The sequence below is a fragment of the Microtus oregoni genome, unplaced genomic scaffold (assembly GCF_018167655.1).
Source record: "Microtus oregoni isolate MIOR12 unplaced genomic scaffold, Mior012 000031F_ref0000149, whole genome shotgun sequence".
Classification (NCBI taxonomy): Eukaryota; Metazoa; Chordata; class Mammalia; order Rodentia; family Cricetidae; genus Microtus; species Microtus oregoni.
Window position 1 is genome coordinate 524,289 of NW_024543090.1, and position 6,447 is coordinate 530,735.

Here is a 6,447-nt window from a genome sequence, read left to right on the forward strand (position 1 = left end):
CCTACCTGACAATGAGGGAGACAGCATAGTACCAAACTAGGCCCTCTGAATGTGGGTGACAGTTGTATGACTGCTGCAGACTGTGGTCACTGGCAGTGAGACCAGGATTTATCCCTATTGCTTTTTGACTCCCCATGTGTGTATTTTCAGCAATCATACTTCTCTTCTATTCAAGAAAAGTCTAATTGAGGTACTGCTAGAGAGACATTAAGATATAACAGGAATATAAAATTGAATGGTTTTAAGTTAGGGTTTATACTCATTTAACATTGATTTCGTTTCAGTGTGCTAAAACAGGATTTAGGCCTCCTCAAGGGAAGAGAAGTCTCTAGTTTGCTAATGATCTTGTATCCCTGACCATCTACTCTATAGTAGCTTGCACACACACACACACACACACACACACACACACACACAAAACACGGGGTGGGGGATTCTCCATTTGAACATAGACAAATGCAATAGGTTCCATGTGTCAATACAGTCTAGTACAACAGGTAAAATTATTATTCTAAATGATTAGTATTACTCACATTCTTATTTAAGAAATAAGGTGTGGTATCTTCAAGAAACATACTCCTTAATGCTGACCGACCTATTCCAGTCTGATGCTTCTACATGCAGTGTGAACCTATTTATCCCTCCAAAGGAAATCTGCCAACCTCAGAGTTACATCTCTAAATCTCTACATAAGCCTAGCAGTCTTCTCTTCTCAAAGTGCCTGTCTGACCAGTAGAGCTCTCTTAAAATAGGCAATGAAAAAATTGCAATTTTGTTTCTGTTTTGTTTTATGATTAAAGTACTGTTTCATGCTCTTGTCATAGTGAATTTTAGTGTTGTTTTACTTTCTAGGTAACTTTTTAAAATTTTGTTTTCTTACAATTTAAACAAATCTATGCCCATTAATATTGCTTTATTTGTAACATACTTCTTGGAGTTTTAGATTTATTTAATTTATTTATTTGTTTTAAATATGTGATTCAAAATGGATTAAACTTTTCATTATATGGAATTGTCATTAAACATGTTGCTGTCATTATTTCCATAAACAGTATTCTTGGTAGGAAGACATGGGGAATCATGAAAGCATCTATTTAGAATTGATTGATAAAATGTGAAAAAGAACTAAATTATCCAGGAAAGATCACTAAAAACTGCCAATGAGTGAAAGCACTGATGCTGTTATTGGGAGTAATGTCCACAGCACAATTCCCTCTAGCAGCAACAAGCTGAAAATTAAACAAACAAACACACAAAACACCACTTTTTATAAATGAATGACTGCTTCTTATTTCAAAATCTTCAATTTTTCTCCAACTCCAACTGGAACTTTCAGCAGTGGCCATGAGGCAGAACCATTGATTTATACCAGAAAGGAGAATGTAAAATGGGGAACACACTTACAAAATCACTTCAAAATTCTAGTAGGTCATTTCACAATAACTGCTCAGACTATAATTACACTTAAGAATAAAATTTGAAAAAAAAAGGAAAGTGTTTCAATTAAGGCTTATTTGTATTCTATCCAAATTCAGTAGTCAACAACCACTTTGTTAGGCATTAGTTAACGTTTAGTGTTTCTGAATATGATAAAATAGGCCTTCAAATGACATTAAAGTGAAAAGCTAATCTCAGCATCTGATGGAAGATGGAATAAAAATGATCAGTTACATGATGATTATTAAGAATTTTAATGTCTTTTCTTCTGTCAGCATACTTACCAAACCACATAAAATCATAAAAAAGCATGAATAATGAAACTGGGTTCCCATTTAACAATTCTCTCTAAACCATTGACATCATCTGATCCCAATCAGAATACCCTATATCATCGAGGAAAACGTTATTTGCAAATAAATAACATGTCCTCTAGACATCTATTGCTATGCACCTTTGGATAAGGGAGTAAAGAATGTTATCTTAAAAAAAAATATTAATGGGCTTCTACTAGATCTTATTTCAGATAAATCCCTAATGCCTGTGAGGCATTTTCCGATTTCTGTTAGGATAGCTTTTAGAAAAACTATTATCTTGTTCTTTTAGTGACAAATTCATCTGTCAAGCTGTATCCCCAGTGACATATATATATATATATATATATATATCCTTCGAAATTGATCAAAAGTAAAAAAACATGTAATGTCCTCTTTGCAGACTGGATTCCACTTACTGACTCTCCTATTTCCCTTTGATACTATAGCTTATAAGGAACTTTATAAAAGTAAAGAATTGATCTTATATTTTTGACATTTCTTGAACACATTAATATGTTCTTATTTCATACCCTGTTGCATCTTTTTACTGAATAGAAGGAAAGTTCACCAATAGATAAACATCAAATCTACCATACCCTATTAGTCTTAAATATAAAAAAAAATAGGTATAACCACACTGTGATTTAAATATCCATGATACCATTAAAATTCTTAATTTTATTTATATTTATGCATACACAGACATCTCACTGAAAAAGATGTACATATGAAAAGTCTGGCTTACATTGTGTTTAAAATGATAAACATATCCTAGTTATCAAAAACATGCAAATTAAAACAATATGATAAAATACATTCCTGCAAGAATTGCTAAAATTTAGAATTCTGTCAACATCCAATTAGGTGAGGTTGTAAAGCCAGTAGAACTTTCACTCAATGATGATGAGAGCGAAAATATAAGAGGCCTCCTGTTTTATAAGGGTCCTCCATGGTCCAATCATTGGCAGGAGTGTTGGCAGAGGATGCTTATTCTTTTCCAGCTGCCCAGAAAGGAAATAATCATGCAAATACTATACTATTTGCAACACTGTTTGACCAATAGCTTAAGCATATTTCTGGCTATCTCTTATATCATAAATTAACCAATTTATTTTTTTCTTTTTATTTTTTTATTGTCCTGCAGCCAGGCAGGATATATAGGGATGGTGACCAGGCAGAAAGTTGCTGCTTTTAATTTTTTTTTTATTAAAAATTTCCACCTACTCCCCTCCTCCCACTTTCCTCCCCTCCCCCCACCTCCCTCAAATCCAAGGAGCAGTCAGGGTTCCCTACCCTATGGGAAGTCCAAGGTCCTCCCTGCTCCCCCCAGGTCCAGGAAGGTGAGCATCCAAACAGACTAGGCTCCCACAAAGCCTGTCCATGCAGTAGAATCAAAACCCAGCGCCATTGTCCTTGGCTTTTCAGGTCAGCCTCCAACTGATGGAGCATGTGATCAAACCGGACCAATTTCTTTTAATATGTGTTTCTCCATGAGGCTGTGACATATTGGCAATGTTCTGGTGGACTCTGACTGAGGTATCTGTCTCTTGTGGGTGGCTACATGGTCTCCCTGACTCTGTCTACTCTCTCTATACATCTCTTTAAGCCTGGCTTCACTCTGTTAAGCCATTGGCCAGAAGCAGCTTCTTTATGAACTAATGGAAATAAAACATATTCACAACATACATCAGTTTCCACATCATTAGAGTGTTTGATTTTCATGGTGAAAGATGTCATTTGCCATTTATTTTAAATGTGAGAGGTTTTTTTTTTTTTTTTTGGTATTTTTTTCAGTCTATAAAAGACTCCTGCATTTTCTTACTGTTTTAATAAGTAATTGACTTTGTGAAATCTGCCTTTAAGGGCAATGTTAACAAAATGGAAAACAATGAAAACTTAACCAATAGAACAAAAGGCATCTTCAGTATAGAGATCAATGTAGTTAAGAGGTCGAACAAGGTATAATTGTTCAACTTCATTGTTAACTGAGAAGTTATTAGCAAAATCTATTTCGAATTTGCCTGTAAAGTGGAGGTAGTATCACAATAAATATTGTTTGTACAATTCAATAGATTGAGGCCCATAATTAAACAAGAATAAAGACGCAGTCCCTCCCATAATTAAACAAGAATAAAGACGCAGTCCCTCTTAGCATACAGAAAAATTAGTTCCTCAGGAGAAGTTTCTGTGTTTTTGTTTTGTTTTGCTTATTTTGCTTTATTTTTCTTCTTTCCATTTGATCATGAATAATATCTCATGCCAGGGAGTTTCCACATGGCTTCTAAGCCTTCACTCTCCCTCTTTTAATTCACTATTGGTGTTTCCTATTCAAAGAGTTCTAGCTTCTCTCTTGCTCTCCAGGTTGCAGGACACTGAGTTTTTGACCTTAACCAGTCTAAGACATCCTCACTGACTACGTTTGCTGAATAGAAGCCAGGGGAAGTTTATAATTTCAGTTTATGAGGATTGAGTATTATAGATACTTCAAACTAAAAATATACATTGGTGGATTTTCTGTTGCTATGCACAAAATCCTGAAAGATTATGCTTAAAGGAAGAAAGACAGATTTGGGCTCATGATTTAGCAACATTTATTGAGGTTGGACACTGTGGACTTTGTCATCGTGATGGGAGCCAGTAGTAAAGACAACCATTCATCAGAGATGTGTATGTTGAGGTGGTAGCTCTAAGTACACACATTTCTGTCTAGGTGTTCCTTCTTAAAACTCTCAAAAAAAAGATTAAATGGGGCCAAGTGGTCAGTACATATAGCTGAAATGTATTTCAGAGTCTGACTCTAATACCCTTTCTTAAAAAGTGCCCACTGATCTCTGAAAGATTAATTATTGCAGTCTCATCTCTTACTCTTACTAAGGTTATCTAGGAATGATAACTGATGGTTTTCAGTCTGTGAATGAGAGCTTCTAGAAAGAAGCTAAACCTTCCATGGAAATTTCTATAGTGCAGTTTAACTGATGAAAACATCAGGGACAATGAGTGGTTGGGATGTTCCAGGTACAGAATCTAATGACAATTTACCTTAGACTGTCTTACAACTCCTAAAAACCTCCCTTGCCCAAATCTACATCAGGTATAACAGTCTTGTGATTGTCGAATAAAGTCTCAATTCGGCAGAACATGTGATTTCATCAACAACTGAGCTAAGACTATTTAGAGTTCTGTGCCTCACCTAACTCCTGAGTCCAATGAAGAATTTGAAAAGTTTACTCATTTATGAGTACCTTTATTCTCTTCCAGAAAACCTTCTATGAAAGCTGCTGCAACTGTGAAACATGAAGTTTCTGATAACTGAAATCATTGTTCACAGGTCAAGGCAATACATTTATGTTAATATATCTCCTACCCCTGTTGAGGTGAGAGCTATGATTCAAAGACTGACAGAGACAGTTGCAGCAGAGAGTTACTGACTTGATGACACTTCATGCAGTTGGTAAGAGAACAGATATCAGCTTGTGAAATAAATAACAGCATAGGTGACTGTTTGTCTAATATAATGCCTAGTTCCTAAAATTCGTAAAAACATGCACAGGCAAGAAAGAAAGTATGCCCTTTGTTTAGGGAGCAATATGTGGGGTGGAATTCAGGCTTAAATACACTAATGGGTATTGTATCATGAATTCTATTTTGTCTTAATAAAAACCCATATAGGGGTTAAAGTTGAACAGCAGAGTAGCAGAGAGGCCACACACTAGAGAGTTCTTTTACTTCCACTAAGGCTCAGAACTAAGGGGCAATCCTGTCCTCAAACTGCATCTCCAGATTTCATCTGTCTCCGACAAACATCAGAGTACAACTGTCTCCACGAAACCTCATTTATCCTTAAACTCCTGTCTCCTTCCACCTTATATTCCTCTCTCTACCCAATGATATCACCCCTTTCGCCACCTCCCTAAACTCAGATTAAAGGCTTGTGATCCCCAGCGATGGGATCACTTTTGTGTGAGCTCTCTTTTTTCTTTTAGACAATTTCGGTCTTGTGTAGTCCAGGGTGGCCTTGAAATGTCAGAAATCCCTCTGCCTCTGTCTCCCAAACTCTGGGATTAAAGGTCTGTGACACCACTCCCTGGCCTCTAGTGGCTTGGCTCAGTACTCTGATCTTTAGGCAAGCATTATTTGTTAAAACATAAACAAAATTCCGTTACAGGGTGTCTTTCTTTAAATATTCAAAATTGTATTTAATAATATAGATAGTATTGTGTTACTTGAAATAATATTAACAATCTAAATAAATTCTTACTTTTATAAGGAATGTAATAAGAATTGACTTACTTGAAATGCAACCTTTAATCCTTTGAAATTGACCTTTTATTTTGCATGAGGTGAAGTAGGTTTGGATTTTTGTTTTGTCTGTACTCAAGACCACATAGTCATGGTTACAAAAGTACCAGTTAGAAATTGAATTCCCAATTTTAGGCTATTAGGAAACACAAAAGGAAGTAGAATAAGTGATGAAGGTTTGCCTGGTCCTAAACTGAAGAATACCCTGCACAGGAGATGAAATGATTCTATTCAATTCCGATGCAGAATGAAGTGAGAATGGGACTGATAGGATAGTAAATGGAAACAGCTGTGTTTTACTGCAGCACAGACAGTTGGCACATTCTGCTGCTGATTTGTAATGAAAATGGAAATTGTAAGTGACAGGCTGATGGTCGTTTATAAAGCAAACATT